The sequence below is a fragment of the Leptinotarsa decemlineata genome, unplaced genomic scaffold, assembly GCF_025532065.1.
Source record: "Leptinotarsa decemlineata unplaced genomic scaffold, Ldec_3_MD MMD2_P_RNA_scaffold_5, whole genome shotgun sequence".
In the NCBI taxonomy this organism is placed as follows: domain Eukaryota; kingdom Metazoa; phylum Arthropoda; class Insecta; order Coleoptera; family Chrysomelidae; genus Leptinotarsa; species Leptinotarsa decemlineata.
In genome coordinates, this window is record NW_027412532.1 from 13,070,222 (window position 1) to 13,088,746 (window position 18,525).

At 36.6% G+C, this 18,525-nt stretch overlaps 1 protein-coding gene across 2 annotated transcripts in view; it reads left to right on the forward strand.

Annotated features, from left to right (window-relative positions):
* The first annotated feature begins 582 nt into the window (after positions 1–582).
* LOC111513790 (GTPase-activating Rap/Ran-GAP domain-like protein 3) overlaps positions 583–18,525 on the forward strand; it is a 574,796-nt gene continuing 556,853 nt past the window's right edge. Inside the window, exon 1 of one of the 2 annotated variants that reach the window (XM_074169581.1) lies at positions 583–724. The gene's annotated coding sequence lies outside the window, so the exon portion shown is untranslated. Of the gene's footprint in view, positions 725–10,140; positions 10,392–18,525 lie in introns of those variants that run through there. The other variant, XM_074169582.1, reaches the window with a different exon arrangement.

Genomic DNA, 18,525 nt, shown 5'->3' on the forward strand with positions numbered 1-18,525 from the left:
GTTATTCCAATCCAGGGGGTTGAAAACTCAATAATACCAGCAATAACGAATAATCAATATTGACTTATAGAGACCATACTTTTCAGTTGATACTGGCTTAAAAATTATCCTACCACTTTTTGAAAATTGGAATGAGACATCGTAGTGCCTATGTTCTTGTTGTGGCAGTTATAATCCTGAAACTGAAATAACCACTTCTTGTGGTACTGAGTGTTTGCTGAAAATCTTTTCCCCTCATTTATTACTACAACTAACTCTTCAACCAAATGATAATATTGATGATGAGTCTTTTTGTTAAATGAATAAATCATCAACTTCAATGATTTGTTGAAAGTAGAATACGAAGCTGTCGTGATCTGACATAACAGTTCCAACCTAGAATAGGTCCCATGAGTGATATTAGGCTCAATCATTATTTTTCTCAAATATTTCTCAACATTATACCCTTTCATCTCATGTAAACCTAACTTAACTGGAGCATGTTATATACACCTCTCCAGGAGAAGAAGAAGACTAGTTGGAATTGATTTTGTTTGTTCAGGATATAATCTGACGTTAGCTATCAAAGTGACGGTTCAAACTTTTTTGCTGTCCGTCAATTTTTAAAGAATTTCCACAAAGACGATTGTTTCTGTTGGATGTTCAGCCGTTCACCAGGTGTTATTCCTCTCAGTGTTAGTGTGTGTGCGTTGGTTGTAGTGTGCAAGAACGCTCCAGATTTCTGGTGAGTACGATCAAATTTACCATTCACGAAACTGTTCATAATATCACTCGATAACCATTGGGAAAACACTAAGAGTGTGAGTTCTTATAGCAGTATGGTGGAACTGCTTGACAGGGGTGAATCGATTAGCCTTTTACTTGATCGCCTGGGCCTGAGTCCATCAGAGATGCTAAGGAGCAGTCTCGGGTCGGCAATTCGGGAGCCTTCTTCACTTCACCAGGGGTCAGGGAGCTTCTCGAACGTCCGTTAGGGAGCGTGTACTCTTAGAAATAAGGTTTTACTATACAATACGATGTTCAAACCTGTCATTATATATGCTTCAGGCGCTCGAGAACAAACCGCCCCGTCAAATCTTTTTATTTTGGAAAGATTACAGAATAAGATCTGATGAATGTTCTATGGTTGGTGCGGAATGAAATTTAAATCTGTAGACTATACAACAGTTGAGGGATCAAAGTTTTTGAGTACGCGAAAACGCATGAAGACGTACTAGTCAGGAAAGCTGTAGATTGCACTATAGACGACCCCACCCGATTCAAAGGGTCCCGTCGCTCGGTTGAGTGAAGGCCTCACGAGGTCGTTAAATTGAACAGTTTATTCATCAAATACCCCAGTCAGGAAGGGCTACACAAGGCCAGAGCGACAGAGAAGTCACTGACCTTTATGTTGCAACCAAACATCTCAGTTTTCAACCATTCGTCCTCCTGACGAACCTCAAGGTAAGGGAATATTTTCCAACCTGACTGAAATGGTGATGACTATGTTATTTGTTCGGGATACTCAGACGGTTCACTCCTTTCCGGAACTGACGAGGAGCAAGTACTCCGAAACCGGTCTGTCGTGTTCCGACCAAATAAAACTAATTTCTGCTTTTCATATAGGTATATGAAATTACTTGCGACGAATATTTCAAATGGAAGACGTTGCACAGGTGCCTAATGATTTTCCTGCTTTCTACGCAGCATTAGCTGGGTTAGTTGTTGTTTTTCCGTCGGGTATCTGCCACACGTACCTACAAAGTTGAAATCCACATGAAAGGTAAGGGTACGTTGAATGATGGTTTCATTTCGTATTTTGGATCCTGACAAGGATCGTTTACACGACGTTTCAGAAACTCTCATTTGCCATCTTCTGGTGATGTCTAGAGTTTCGATGTAGTTTAGGTCCAAACTCAAGACAACATTTGCTAGTTAACAATTTAATAACTATTTGGGAAATGAGGATAGGATTTTTCTCCACCAGGACTTTATATTTCACTGGGTATTTTTAGTATATCTTGAGACCTGTCAAGTAGGCATTTCAATATCTATATCATATCTTATATACCATACATTTATAAATTGTTATTTATTTATTCTCACTCAATAATTATAATCTCAATTTGTGATTTACGTATAAATATTATTTTTGAAATTAAATTGTTAATAAGAATAAGGTTGGATGGATGAATAAGTTTTGTCCATGTGTGAACATGGGCGAAAAATGAATCCTGCCATTTGATAAGAGCTATACATGTACCTACTGATTACTTAAGTATGAACTTATCAATAAAACCAATTATTATTAGCATTATTATTATATTCAATATTATGAAAATATGTTTCATGTGTGGCTGGGAGTCCTATTAATGGAGGTAAATTAAAGATGACAGAATTCGGGCTGATAAAGTTTCGTCTGCTATTGCGGTAGACATCATCAGTGGCATGTGCGTTGACTGCGAGTACGAATCTTGTATGTCGACTTTAGGACTTGTATCCACTTGTCAAATTTGTTATCGATTGAATACATACTGAGACAGTTTGGAACTTTTGTGTTTCAACTCGGATTTATTCAAAAGATTAAATATGCGGTGACATATATCAATAATTCTATTCAATTTTCACCTAGACAGCTAGAACATCACTAACACTTGTTCAACAAGACCCTTCTGGGATCTTCATCGAATATTCTATCGGAAGTTATAAATCTTTGTTCTTGTAGCGTGCTATTTGACACTGACAAATATATCGGTACATATCTACTGCTTTGAGAATGAATAATGATTTCCTACTTCAGAACATCGAATGGAATATGTAAAAATAAGATATTAGAAATTGATATTCCATTCTCCAAGAAAGATGGATTTTCCATTCACTCTCTTTGCTGTTACATTTTTTATACCTGCCCGTTCTTCTTCTGAACTTCGGAAAACGTGTTACGCTATCAGTATCAGTGTTTTCGAATTATTGTCGTCTTGAGGATTTTCTTGTAGTGCTTGTGTTTTGTCCTTGAAAAAAATATTGTATTCCACTCACGAATAATGGTCGTTACTCACTAGAATCAGTTACAATGCTCGCCCTCGGCTCTCTTCGCCAAACTCCATTCTCGCTTGTTGAATAATTTAATACATAATTATTACCTGAGTCTAATTCGTTCCTGAATTCGTTCAGTACTGATTTGAATTACATACTCTGACACAATGTAACAAAATGGAACGAAATAATAAATTTTCATTGTTCAGTTGAATATTTTTATGAAAATATATGCCACATACAGATCCACTATTCATGATGAATTACTCTCGGTGAGAATTGTAAATACGTATCAATTTAATATGTGGTTAACCAGATTTTGTGATGTCAAATGGCTCTGCCCAGATTTCATGAACATTCGAATGATTAATGAGTATACGAATTCCAATAGATCTGAATTGAATACGTGCTTCCACTGAATTATTAGTTGGAAGAGTATTCAAATAAAGCAATACTTCAGTAAGCTGCGATAGGAATATCAAATACTGCAAATAGATTCTCATAAATAACGTTTGAGTAATTTCTTCAGAACGTTATTATTTTTCATTTGTCAATGTGTAACTTGTTCACAGAAAAATGATTTTACTTGAGAACCGTACAAAAAGTTTTTAGCGTTTGCTGACTGGATTAGTTAGTTATAAGGAACTCAGAAATTATACATGCAGTGTGATTTGATCCGAATTAATCATATCTTCATTTTATATTACGAAATAAAAACTCTCAATCAACTTGAAATACATTACAATCGCTCGATATTCTGATGAAAACTGAGGATTCAGAAATCCCTGCTGCATTAAAAAATGGCAGTCTCATAAATCAGCATTTCAACCTATCAGATCGGCTCTTCAAATGTCTTCATTAGATCGTTATTATAATTCAAAAGAATCCAAAAATTCATTTTACCTCACCACCTCAGACGAAATATCGCTCAAAATGTTAAATCTCAATGATTATTTTATGATAAATCGTTATACCTTTCTCATCACGTTACCAGTTGCCATTTTCCCAATTTTTGGAACGATGGATTGATTATTCCTCTGGCTAAGTGTAACTCCCTTACATACCACTCCGACCTGAGACCTATTACAATTCTCCCGTGTCTCTCTAAAGTATTGGAATCAGTACTGAAAAATCAGATTGATAGCTTTGTCAATGCCAATCAGATATTTATGTCTGTACAATCTGAATTCAGGCCCCAGTATAGTACCACCATGGCCTCCTATCATTTACCGATGATCTCGTTAAAGCTGTACCTCTGGACTATAGTAAGGCCTTTGATACACTCGATTACGGGATCTTGTGTGATAAACTCATCCAATTTTGTTTTTATAAGCGAAAAGGGTCACTTTCAGAAAACTATCTCTCCAATCGAACTCGAAGAGTCGTTGTTGATGGAATGGTATAGGATGCTTCGCCGGTGTCAAAGCAAGTGCTACAAGGATCCATTCTTGGACACCTGATTTTTAGCATGTAGGTACAGAGAGGGACAAATTGAAGACTTTTGAAGGGAAACTTCTCTTTTCAAAATAGATAGATGAAAACTGATGGCTGTATCTGGGGATCAAATTTTATAACAAACTTAATGATGAAAACCGCATATCTATAATCGTTTCTAAGTTACAGCATGTTTTTCGAAAATGTGCATTTTCTGTTTCATTATTTCCAAGGCACTTTTTAACGTAGATTTAATGGTGCAAAAAACGTATTTCTTCAAATAAGATATCAATAGTTCTGGATGTGTCAATGAGACACCCTGTACATTCCTGCATATTTCAATAGAGTTCAAAATAACCTTTACAAAAATGTAGCACACTGGAAGTTTTGCTAGAGTCATCTTTAAAATACAGAGCTTTTAGGTTTTTTCATGTAGACTTCGAAACGCACACTTCGATCAAGTAGGCTTTGGATGATGAAACAGAATACAAATATTTACTGGTAGCTGCCAAATTTTGATTGAAGTAGTAAAGACACTCTTCAATTAGTGGGTTTCGTTCAATTTTCAAATACATTCGCAATGAAGTATGAGCATTATGAAAAATGGGATATGATAGTCTGTTTTATACAAACCGGAAAAATGCAGAATAAGCCAGCAATTTGTATCTGCAGTTTGAGGAGTGCCTAGAAGATGACAGTACTACCAACTGTCGAAAGCGCTAGCAGATAATTAATAGAAGATATAAAGCTTCAAATCCTTTTTGTAAAATTTAATATTGAAATACTGAAAATGAAGGAAAGATAGTTGCATCATTCAAAAAAAAAATCATGTTTGTGTACTTTTTGTAAACGAGAACAAATCGAATTTTGAAGATGACAAATATAGACGTGACTATTCCACCCGACAGAAATCCAATTATATTGTTCCTAAATCGGACAAGACAAATTTTTAAAAAACGTGTTTTCGATCTGTTGTATGATATTGAGCCATATTCATTACAAGAATTCATGAACAAATAACCATTTTCAGTCTGTATCAAATTTGAGCTTCCTAGTAACTTCAATACTACATATTACATTCTACTCGACAATCTTTATCTGTGATATGTACTTATTTGTTCCTGCCAAGTGACATTTGTAATGTTAATGTAATCATTTTTATGACTTGAGTTTTATCAATTATTTAAATTGAAAGCTTTTTTTTTGAAGGAGGAGGGGAAATCTTCATAGACGCTGTGCCGGATTCTTACCGACTAAAACCCCTCCCACCATTCTCGGTGCCAAGTACCGGGAACCGCTCTCGCATTACTTCAGTCTGGACCCGTGATATATCCAAAGATCGGACAAACAAACAAACAAACAAAAAATAGTAACTAGGTACTTCAATTTCTACTCTCCCTCTCCTTTGTCTCGATAATTTTTCTCACTACTTTGTATGCACAGTCCCATGAGGTCTCTTCTCCTTTGAGATCTTCCATCATATGTTCGATGTTAAATATTTTCCCCGTTTCTCGGTGGTATTCCGTACGCATTTCAGTCCATCTTAAGCATGCAAAAAGCGTGTGCTCCGCATCATCATCTACCTGACACTGAATGCAGGATGCGGACTCCGATCTTCCTCTGCAGAACAGATATTTACCGAAGCAGCCGTCTCCAGAAAGTGCTTGAGTAAGGTAGTAGTCTACTTCTCCAAAGGGTCGGTTAACCCAGCTCTCTACGTTTGGAATGAGTCGGTACGTCCATCTCCCATATAGGCTACTGTCCCATTTCAGTTGTCACCTACGCATGAGGGTTTTCCTGGCTGCATTCCTTCCCAGACCACTGTAGCGCTCCATTCTCTCCAGCACTTGAATTTCTATCGGTGAAACTCTTGCTATGATGCATACTGCCTCAGCGGATTTCGTTCTATATGAACTGCACGTCCGAACGTTCATTTTTCTCTGCACCGCCGTTAATTTCTGGACTAGTTTCTTGTTTTGCATTGCGGTGTACCAGGATGGTGCACCGTACAGAATCTGTGAATGACCTACATTTGACATAATTCGTCTCTTTGAGGCTCTGTAGTTGTTTTCTCAGCCTTGAGTACACTTTGTTTTATATGCTCTGCAAAGGTCAGCTTATTGTCAAGCCATACTCCCAGGTACTTTACCGCCTTGCTCAGTCCAATCTGTATTCCTTCGATATCGAAATTGATTACCCCTATTTTTCTACGCTTCGTCAGGAGCATGGCTTCGGTTTTTTCTGGAGCTAGTTTCAGGCACCTACTTTTTATCCACTTCGATACTCGTAGTATTGCTCTATTTGCTACATTCATTAGGAGATTCTCATTTCCGGCTGCCACTACTAATGCAACGTCGTCTGCAAACCCTACCAAATCAGTTCCATCGGGTAATTCAATTGAAAAAAGCTCTTCATACAGGATGTTCCACAATGTAGGTCCTAGGACTGATCCCCGTGGGACACCACTATTAATAAATCTATCTATCTATCTATCTACATAGTTGTATATCAACCACGATCTTCAAGCCATCTTTGATGTTTCTACAGTGTATAAGCATTAGCATAATTCTAAGAAATCCGAAATAATGTTCCTTGAACGTAGAAGGAATAGGGAGCACGTATTGAAAATAAAATACTTCCTTCCGTAAACGAGATCAAAAATTCAAGACTGGTTTCGTCTCAGAACTCCGCCTCACTGAATATGCATTCAGCTACTGTTTCTTAATCGAAATCTACTCAACACCAAGTTGAATCTTAGGTTATGTGAGTCGTTGATCATATCAAAAATTTCTTATTGTGAGAGCATTCATGGACCTATTTCTAGACAGTCGGATGCTTTTCGTCTCCAGCGTATTCAGAATAGTTATCTACGCTTCTCGTTTGGTTTCCAGAAATACGACCATAGATCAGGAACATTCCATCACATTACAGAATGTTCTAGAATGTTCTGGAATGTGGAATGCTTTCGAATACTCCAGAATGTTCTCCGGCAGCCGAAATTTTCAACTTCAAAAGCACGTCCTTCTGGTGAAAATGAAAATCTGTTTCATTCTGTTCCACAATGATCAGAGATTTTCCGGAATATTCTCGAGTGTTCCATGTTATAACTGAACATTCCAACATATTTCAGAACATTTTGTGATGTTCTAGAATGCTGTGGAATGCTCTTCAAGAATTCCCTAGTGGGCTAAACTACAAGCCCTTATATCTTCAAAAGCACTATCGGTACGGATATTTTTTTCATGGACAAGCTGCTGTGACTTTACGACAGGAAAAGTAGACATAAGCATGGTCTGAAAAGTTTTCCCCCTTCAACATGAAGATGGAAGCACTCGCAAATAAAAGCCGTTGTTCATCTGTTGACAGTTACTAAACAAAGTTTCAGCCATTTTGGACGCGCATTTGTTATGTAACAGTCGTTTGACCAAGTTTATGAGAGTATTTTTATGAAAATCGACAAAATCAATTGAATATTTGTTTTTGAAAAGCAATACGTCTACGCAAATCAAAGATCAGTTGGACTAATGTGAGAGAGATAGCAGAGGTTATGAACATGTCAGAAAAACGTATTAAATCAACATTTAGGCATGTCCACGCATTGGGTGCCGCGTTTGCTCACTTTAGACCGAAAACGTGTTCGAATGAACATTTCCAACGCTGTATTGGTGCAGTTTGGGCGCAATGAATCCGTGTTTTGGTGCGATTAATTACCTACTGTAGATGAAACTACAGGAACCAGGAACAAAAATAATGTCCAAACAGTGGACTGCAAAGGAAGAACTGGCTCCAAAAAAGGAAAAACTGTGTTTTCGGCTGGTAAACTGATGGCGACTGTTTTTGGGACAGTCATGGAGGTATTTCAATGGATCATCTTCAAAAAGAAGAATCATTACAGGAGTATACTATCTGTTTAAAATCTTACGAAGGACAACCCTCAGAAGTCGAAACTTGTGCGAGCTAAGGATTAATGAGGTCTTACCTGTTAACGTGTTATTCCTAACACGGGTTGGACGATAACAGACTGGGGCTTGAATCACCGACCAACACGGCAGTCAATTCGAGTGAGTGAACAAAGCACCCACATCGAACCGCCTGGCTGCCGATCGGCTACTATGTATCATTAATTGACAAGGTGAAGGCAAAACTTGCGAAAAACGGCCACATTTGCAGGAAAAGAAAATCCTGTGTCACCAATACAATGCACAGCCTCACACCTCAGCGGTAGCCATAGCGGAAATCCACAGATTACGGTTTCAACTGTTTGACCATCCGCCTTTCTCACCAGATTTATACCCAAGTGACTTCTTTTTGTTTTCTCATCTAAAATACGTGGAGGACTGATATTCGTCAAATGTTCACCTTCGTGAACAATTATTTTGCAGAGAAAAACGCCGTGTACTATTTGAACGGTATACAGAGATAGTAACGACGTTCAACAGAACGAATCATACTCAATGCAATAATTATAGCTAGACATGCTTTGTTTCAAATCCATAATCGATAAAAACACAGTCTATGTGATTTCTAGGCCACTCGAAACATAAAAATGATGAGAAAATAATATCAATAATAATGAACATGTGCGGTAAATAATGACATGGAATGACGGGACAATTTTTAGTAATGGTGTTTCTGTAATGATCTGCTGGAATGATACTATTGGTTACTTTTCAGCCTTCTTTTTCACAAGATGAACTATTTTAAAACACAAGCATTTATTCACTAGGTCACCTTTACACCTTATTCCTCCTTAATTGACACTTTTCAATTCAACAATCAACATTTTTCTTATAAAAAACTTAATTTAAAAACGAATGCTTCTTCTGGCGACATTCTTCTATTTCTAGGTTAGTTACTAGTAACATTTCAGAAAAAAGCGGTTGGTATTTGCCGCCGCCTACTATTTCAAATTCGTGGATTATCATAATACGCCACCAAATACCAATTTACGATCTAAAGAATGAAGGCAAAAAACATTTGAATTACTTTAGGAATATTGACAACATCAGTGGTAATGCCATTACACGTGAAATACAGAGATAAATAGTAACCAAAAAAGCAGCTCCGTACACTTTTTAACATTTTTATTGGAAAAATATTGATTGTTGAAGTGAAAAGTGTCAAGGAAGGAGGAATAAAGTGTAAAGGTGACCTAGTGAATAAATGCTGGTGTTTTCAAATAGTTTATCTTATGAAAAAGAAGGCTGAAAAGTTGTCCTTTTTTGGACTTTGAAGGGCAGCAACTTTTTAAATAAGGCCGCTTTTTTCTTTCGGATTCATAATCTACGCATCAAAATACGTAAGTACACTTAAAAATTTTTTCACAATCGCGGGATGCCCCCGAAACGAATATTTATCATATTATTACTGAACTTTTGAGGGCCACTATACAGTTAAGAGAGTATTGAATTGAAACGAACAATTTTTATCCACAATAAAAATTCATGTCGTACCATTAACAGCCATCTCATTCTCCAATCAGGTGAATTCACACATTGAGAGAAAAATCGGATATCTCTTCCGGTTCTACTTTAAAATCAACATCTGATTTTTCTCTCAACGTAAGTGTTTACTTGATTTGAAAATAACATCCCGATCGCAAATATTCCCTCCTTTACTCGTATCTAGGTTGCTATGAGTTGAGGAACAAAAAACGGTATTGTTTGCTGTCAACTTATGCAATTTCTTTCAACTCGGTTTCATTGTTGAACGAAACTAGTCGTGGTTGCTTCGTTTACATTGAAATGCGTGTTATTAATCGGTTATTAACTTGTTGATTTCAAATAAATTCTGTTGATACAATTTATCGGCATTGGAAAGAATTGGTTTGTTGACATTTTGTGAAATGTAAAAATAATTATGTTGTGAATAGACGTTGGTATCAAGAATAGGGTGAACTCAAGTTGATATTCTGCCCAGGTGACAATGAGGCAAAAGAGAAGGTAGGAGTTGAAATATTTATTGATTTGGAAATATATTTTGTTCATTATTGACCATGAACCAATAAAATTACCATTTTTTCTTTCCGGTAATAAGTAGAATCTGGGAGGTTGATGGAAGATTTTTAGAAAACCGTGTTGTGAAGTGAAACAACAATAATCTATAATAGGCATACAGATACGGAGTCTATTGTTCACAAATACAATTTCATTCTCTACTGTTTTTATCTTGATAACATTGAAAACCAATTTAGCCTGAACAAAATGTTGTTGTTTTTATGATCGAATTTTTGGTTACTTTCCAAATTCTGGAAGAAATGCTACGCAAATTCAGTAAAACAGCTGAATAACAAGATGAAAAATGAGTTAATACCTATGCTTTATTTTCCAAGAGCATTGAGTTCTTACCACTTTTTATGAACCCGAGAGTCATGTCAACGCTAGCTTAGTTGAGTCAAAGAATAGGTAGTAGGTAAACAATCAGAATCGGAAGTCCACAGCGGCGCCTTTGATCTTCATTCGATGTTTCCAGGGACCTTGATGATGACATTTCAGTGTTGATCTGTGGGTCGGCTTTGCCAATACGTACAAAGAATTCAGGACCGTCTTTAGTTTTAATATCATCCTAGATATTTTGGAACACATTTTTATTCATTCATATCTTTGAATAATTTTGTTTCGTGTTTCGTTATAAAAATGTTAAAAAATGTACGGAGCTGCTTTTTGGTTACATATCACTGTATTTTACGTTTTTAAGGTTAATGATATGGTTGGTACGACTGATGCATTCCATATTCCTGAAGTAATTCAAATGTTTTTTACCTTCATTCTTTAGATCATAAATTGGTTTTTGGTGGTGTATTATGAATTTGAAATAGTAGGCGACGGCAAATACCAACCGCTTTTTTCTGAAATGTCACTAGTAACTAACCTAGAAATAGAAGAATGTCACCAGAAGAAGCATTCGTTTTTAAATGAAAATTTTTATATGAAAAATGTTGATTGTTGAATCGCAAAGTGTCAATTAAGGAGGAATAAGGTGTAAAGGAGACCTAGTGAATTAATTCTTGTGTTTTTTAATTGTTTATCTTGTGAAAAAGAAAGCTGAAAAGTTCCCATTTTCTGAACTTTGAAGGGCCGTAACTTTGTAAATAAGAAAAGCGCTGCTATTTTCCTTCGGAGTCGTAATCTACGCATCAAAATACGTAAGAATACTCAAAATTTATTTCAAAATCGCCGGGTGCCCTCAAAACGAATATTTGTCAAAAAGGCATAGAAACTTCTGGAGCAGAACTTAACGAATCTTATTAATGGATCTTGAACTTGCGATGCACTGTTTGGAACCTTTGGTGTGGTAATGAATATTATCTCAACACCAAACCGTTATTTATAACACCTTGACACGTGTTTTGATCACCAAGTGACCATCATTAAGATAAAGATCAAACATTAATCTTTAAGATCAAATGAAACTCCAGTAATATTCAATGAACCTTGACTTCATTATTGGAAATAAAGTGATATACAATATAATTATAAAAAAATATTTCAGGGGTATATAAAATGAAATACAATGTTTGAGTAAAAAAATCAAAGGATAGTCGACACAAACACTTTGTGAGTAAAAAAATGAAATACTCACAGGTGTCGCCAAAAAATCAATTTGGTCTTTTTTCTCTTGCTAGATTTAGAACTAACATTTTTGAAATTAATATTAGCATATTTTGAGGAGTGATATGTACTCAATCGACCAAACAGATTGGTGTGAAAAGTGTACGGAAAATGTTCACAAGGATGTTCAAAATTAATTTTTGCAAATAAAGATACAATATTTTCAAGAATATGTCGATGAGGAAAAAGTGTTCCAAAATGTTGGAAAAAACTTTCATTTTGAAAATATACATTTCAAAACAATTAGGAGGCATTTGAAAATTTCCAAAAGTGTCTAAATTTCCATTTTGATATGTTTTGAAATAACAAAATGAAATAGAGTCATCTGAATCTTGTTGGACCTTCTCATAGTTTTTCCAAATTTCACAAGCATAGACTTCTAAACGCCTTTGGATCAAATAACCATAGACGTGTCTCACAGAGTTGTTTTGTAAAAGATCTCATTGTTGGTAATATGTATCCATAACAAATTGAATTGGGGTAGGATTCATACTGTTATTGACATAATGTATTCATTTACCTATTTGGATCTGAGGGAAAACGAAAAACTTTGAGATCTATTTTTGTAATAATTATTTGAACAGTTCCTTGGGGCACACACACACATACGCCACTAACAACACGCATCTCGATTCAAAACGAAATATTAACCAAAACACTTTCTCGAGTTTAAGTATAATTAACACAATATTACAATGCAAACAATCGATTGGATCAATGTAATCGGCAACATGTCAATTTGAGCCGAAATTAAGATGCACCATGACGATGCGCAGTATTTCTTGTCAATGGTCACTTACAAATTTGTTAACTATTCTGTTGTTGAGGTCCATGGGCACTGCGACAGGAGGGAAACAAGCTGGGACGGGAAGATGTGTCTGTCCGTTGCCTGCCTTAGTGCTCGCCCTGCCATAAGAAATTATAGGAAGAGTAACGAAACTTCAGGTCATGTTCCCGTCCCGGCATGTTCCCATCCTGTGCCTTTCTGTCCTCCCCCATGCCCCCTCCCGGGTTGAGTGCCCTGAAGTAGGAGCTTCCCCCCCCCATTTGTTATCGAGGAGAACCTACTACCCCACTTCTTCCACCCCCGCTCTCCGAGCGGTCCTCAACTTACTGATGGGTACTTCAGCAAGATTAACATCTATCCTCATTTTCGTAGAAAGTCAGCCTTTAGGTGCTTTTACCTTCTTATCGAATCATTATTTTATCTGACTATTCCTAACTGAATTTAAGCATGGGGGCCCCCAAAAACTCGCAGTGTGCGCCAGCTATTAACTGCTAGGTCAGTGTTGCCAACTGGATACAGATAAAGCAAAATTGCGCTACACTGGTTTATATTCCGTTACGCTTGTATATTTGACGCAAATCAGGTCGCGCATGCGCCTTATCCCGTTCACATACGAATTCACCGAAACTGTCAGGAATCAGGATCATGCTCACTTTCAACCGCGCAACTCGGTTGATGGTACAATTATATGAACTATCTTCCATTTCAACTGTTATTTATTTCAAAATATTGGAGGTTATAAGAATGAAAATATTCAAAAATCTTCTTCTTCTCTATCATCACGTAATGCCTCAGCTACTGAGACTATAACGTATTGATTGTGCATTCAATTGTCAGCTGTTAGCTTCGAGTGCAGTCCACTGTCTCTTTTTCCATATTTTCTTCAATATTGATTATTTCTAGAAAATTCCGCCACCTTATGTTCGAACCGCTACGCCGCTACCGTCGAGTAAATTCCGCTACGGTAGCGGAATCTCACTACAGTTGACAACACTGCTAGGTCTTCCAAGCCAGACTGGTCAAGGGAGTGAAGTGAGGTTACAATAAGTCAGCGGTAAAGCCGGAATTACATTATTACGTTGTGGTGTGTTGTGATGCTCTCTGACGGGACGGCGAGTGTGCAAACTATTCTGTCGTGTCGGGGCGCGCTCTGACGTTATTTCGAGTGAATACAGTGGTGGCCTTTGAAGTAAACGCATGCGGGCATCTACAATATTTTCTTCCGATTCGGATAGTGATATTGAAGAAAATTTTGCGTGTCTGCTAATGTAAAGTTTACTTAAAAAGAAAAAAGAGAAAATATTGGGTTCAGCCAGTAAATGTTATGAGAGGTAGTCGATGCGAATATCATTTACTGGTGATGAAGAAAAATTTCAGGATGTCAAAAAATCAATTTGAGATATTACATTCTATGGTAAAAAGTGATATTAAAAAAATGCAAACCCGTATTTTCTAACCAATTCAATAAGGTCGTCCGACATCTTATGCACAAATAAATAAATGCAAACCACTATTTTCTAGCCAGTTAACGCGTCAGATTAGAAACATACTAGTGTGGAGTGTTCTGACGCGTCATAACCCCACCATCATTCTGACGCCGATCGGGAATCGACCGATCGCCGTCACGACAGATCGCGTCCCGACACAGTGCATTTTAGTAACATAATTCTAAACATATCAAATGTATGGATACGATATACTTGTGGCGCGTCACGACACACTACTACACAATAATATAATTCCGGCCTAATCCTTGCCTGTTGTAAGAGACAAAGTTGAAGTAGTGTTATGCGACCTGTGCCTAACCAGGTATCGCTTATGGGACTTCAGGGATACCAGACGACCTCTTGCTTATCCTTGATCTGTGCAAGGGGCTTCATTGATGTGAACATCCATCACACTCATATTCGTGGGTACTTTATGGAATGAAGAAAAAGGTATTTAGACCAGACTCTTTCAAACAGTAGTTACACTAATCTGCAGTTCGAAGGAAGTTCATTCAGCACATCAGGAGTGCTATGGGTATCCTGTGCTAATGAAAAAATGTAAATGTCTCGGGGAAAGCATCGAAGTCCTGGAGAAACTTTGGGAAGAGGCAGACCCTACTATGGTCGAAGACAAGAAATTAATGTCAGTGGACATTTCGATACTTCTTCGAAATCTGTCGAGGATGTTTGAAAATGAACTGAATCTAATGAAATGAAAAAACAAGCTTGAAACTCAATATTCAGAATGCCCTTCTCTTCTGTGATGTCTGTTTTCCGGGGTGGGAGTCGGTGATTGGATGAGTTGGTAAAATTTCTTCAGTCATGTTCAAAATTTTGAATAGTTTATACCTTCACACTGGTAAAATTATTTAGTCATCAAGTAGGTAGAAAATCATACGATTCATATTGTCATATCATATACAATACTAAAAAGGTAAAATTCAGTCAGCGTATGATCACGCCTGAGGAAGTTGTTCACTAGAGAAACATGTGTTGAGGTTTCGTAAACTGTGTTATTTGAATATCTGTATGAAATTCGTCGTTTCATTTTTTTTTAGATTGTGGAAGGTGAGAATACCCAAATAAGTCGATTGGAATCTCTGATTTCCTCCACAAAAAATTATCTAGCGACGAGCCGCAAAACACCCTGGTCGCCCTTACACCCGTTTTCAGCCGGGTGACTTAGTTTTACTTAAGGCCTACAATATTTCTTCATCCATTCGGGCCAAAACGAGAAAGCTTTTGCTTCTTTTTGAGGGTCCCTACCGGATCAAACAAAAAATTGCAAATGATACTTATATCCTTTGCCAGCCGAACCAAGATCTTGAGCGTGGCATGTTTCACGCCAGTCACCTGAAACTTTATCATTCGCCAATCCAAACTGTGAACACTTTACGATAGAAAGTATTCATCTTGAGGGGGGACAGATGTAGCGAAACGTGATTTCCACAGCTCCACTTCGTTATAGAACCTACAATACATTTCTATGTGCTCTAGGCAGGGCTACGATTAGCAGCTCGAGAAGGGTTTTTCAAAGCGAGTTTTTTTAGTTCCACATGAAAACGGCAACGGCTATTTCGATCGTGGTTACTTCAAGGCCATTTAAAAAGTCAAAAAAAATCGACACATTGATGAAACTGTTTTCGTGCTTTTGGTTGAATAAAAATCAGAATATTATCCTTTTGATATTTGGTTGGTGCCTGCACTATTTTAGGTAGATAAGGATATAAAATTCAAGTGTAAATCTAAACGTGCACTATTTTAGTTTTCTCAAGTCATCTGAGAATAAACAGTCTATCACATTTCTGCTTTTCACTACAAAGAGCCAGGTTTGATCCACTACAACCCTGAGATACCATACGATCCATTACAAATATTTTCTAACTTCATTTATAAAAGTTATCAATGGGTTAGTTGAAAACTGTTTTTTATATGTAGGGGAATGAATTGAACTATTATGAGCATTATGTAATTGATATGTGAGATGTAAAGTCAAAATAATAAACTATCATGACATAAAAAACGCAGTAATAGATTTCTATCTACATCACAGAGAATATTGTACGAATATCAGGATGTTTCGAATGTTTTGTCCGTTCTGATGTCATGTGTTTTTTGTAGCAACATATCTCATTAGATATTTATTTTACTGTGTTGTGTTGTACACTGATCGGAAGAGAATTTTGTACTCTATACAATAATGTTGTTAATTTTTCTCCAAATTCTATTTTTTTGTCTCTTTCCAGTCTATGACTATATGGTGTCGTTGAGCAATTTTTGGCCAATTTTTCTCTAAGAATTTGATTTGAACCAGGGCGCTGCCAAAACAGTGAAAAGTGGATCATCTACGACAACTGGAGACGTTCAGGTCAGTGGTTGAATACCGACTACCATATTTTCAAGTACTTCGGTAACTTTCTCATTGGTAGAACCTTCGTTAATCAGGACCAGGCAAAAAGGCTTTCGTTGACTTCATCGAATCCCGAGCACACAACTTTCAAACTGACGGAATTAATTGACTTGTTTACGTTGGAAAAAGTGCACTGATTCCAATGGCCTTACTTCGATCAAATTGAATAGATATTCACTGGGATATTATAGTTTATAGTAGACTTATTAAAAAGGACAAAACATTTGAAACAGGCTAATATTTGTTCCATGCTACGCAGGGTTTTGGTAGAATTTTCATTAAATATATGCATCATATTTTTGCAGCGCACTCAGAGAAGAACAAACAGTATAATATTAATAAAGGAAAGGTTACAAAGAACCGAAACAACATATAGCGTTTCAAAACAATGTAACGAAATATTAATTTTTTTTCTCTTGTTTGTTGACGTTAAACTCTCTTCATACATTATTATATTACGTAGAATGAAACTAGACTGGCAAATTTGGGATGAGGATAAAAATGAAGGGAGATATTTATCTGTTGTTTTCATAATTTTTTTATGTATTTGAACAATCGTGTAGATAATAAGGATTATAGAGATTGTCATGGAGTCCAATTCTTCATTACATAGTATAAAACAAAGTCTCTTCCCGCTGTCTGCGGGTTTTTAGATAGATAGAGTGATTGAAGAGGACGGTTTATAAAGTGTGTCCGCAAAGTATGGAATAAATTCCATATTTCCAAAAACAAAGGTCGTTTTACAAAAATCTGAAACACGACGAGTTTTAATTTCAATATTTTACACCAAAATTTCATTATCAACGTGATTACGTCATCGGTAATTTTTTTGAATGCAACACCCTGTATTTGGTGTCAGTTTTAGATAATCCATAACGAGCTGATTCCGAAAAGGTATGATACTTGGGGTCTAACGGACAGAATTTGAAATCTGTGCGCTTATGTAATAAATTTTATTGATATCTAATAAAAGTAGAAATTAATCAATTATTTTATATTTTTTCTAATGAATAATTCAACAATGGGAAAGTAATCCAGTAATAAATACATGATTTCATTTTGAATGTTCGAACTGTAGTCCTTGCTGTATTTGACAGTAAGCTAAACGTTGAATAAATTCTTGTTGAACCTTGTATTATTGTGTTTATGGTTTCTTGAGAAATATTGTTTAGTTTTGTTCGAATCCTCTCTTTTAATTCTTGAATATTTGCTGGTTTCGTTTTATAAACAACATTCTTCAGATGACCCCACATGAAGTAATCCCACGGATTTAATTCTGTCGACCTCGCTGGCCATTCAATATGTCCACGTCTACCAATCCATCGGTTCGTAGACATTTGGTCGAGATACCTTCGAACGTCTGCAGCATGATGTGGAGGCGCACCATCCTGTTGAAACCATAAACTTACATCAGAACTTCCAGGATTAATTCTACTCGAGAATAAATTAATTGAAGTAAGATATCCCCTTAAAAACTGAAGGTATGTTGGCCCGTCTAAAGTACCGTCGAAAAAGTAGGGTCCGATTTCTTACAATGCCAGCCCATACATTTACCTTATGGGGGTATTGTGTATGATGCTCACGCATCCATTGAAGGTTTTCTTTGGCCCAGTACCTACACTTCTGACGGTTAACCCCAACATTCAATGTAAAGTGGCTTCATCAGAAAAAAAGTATATTTTTTACGGGTAGACAGTCTCGGTGACAGTTATCCATCACGGCTTCACAAAATTCTATTCTTTTCTCTGGATCATCCTGTTCAATTCGTGTAGAAGTTCGATT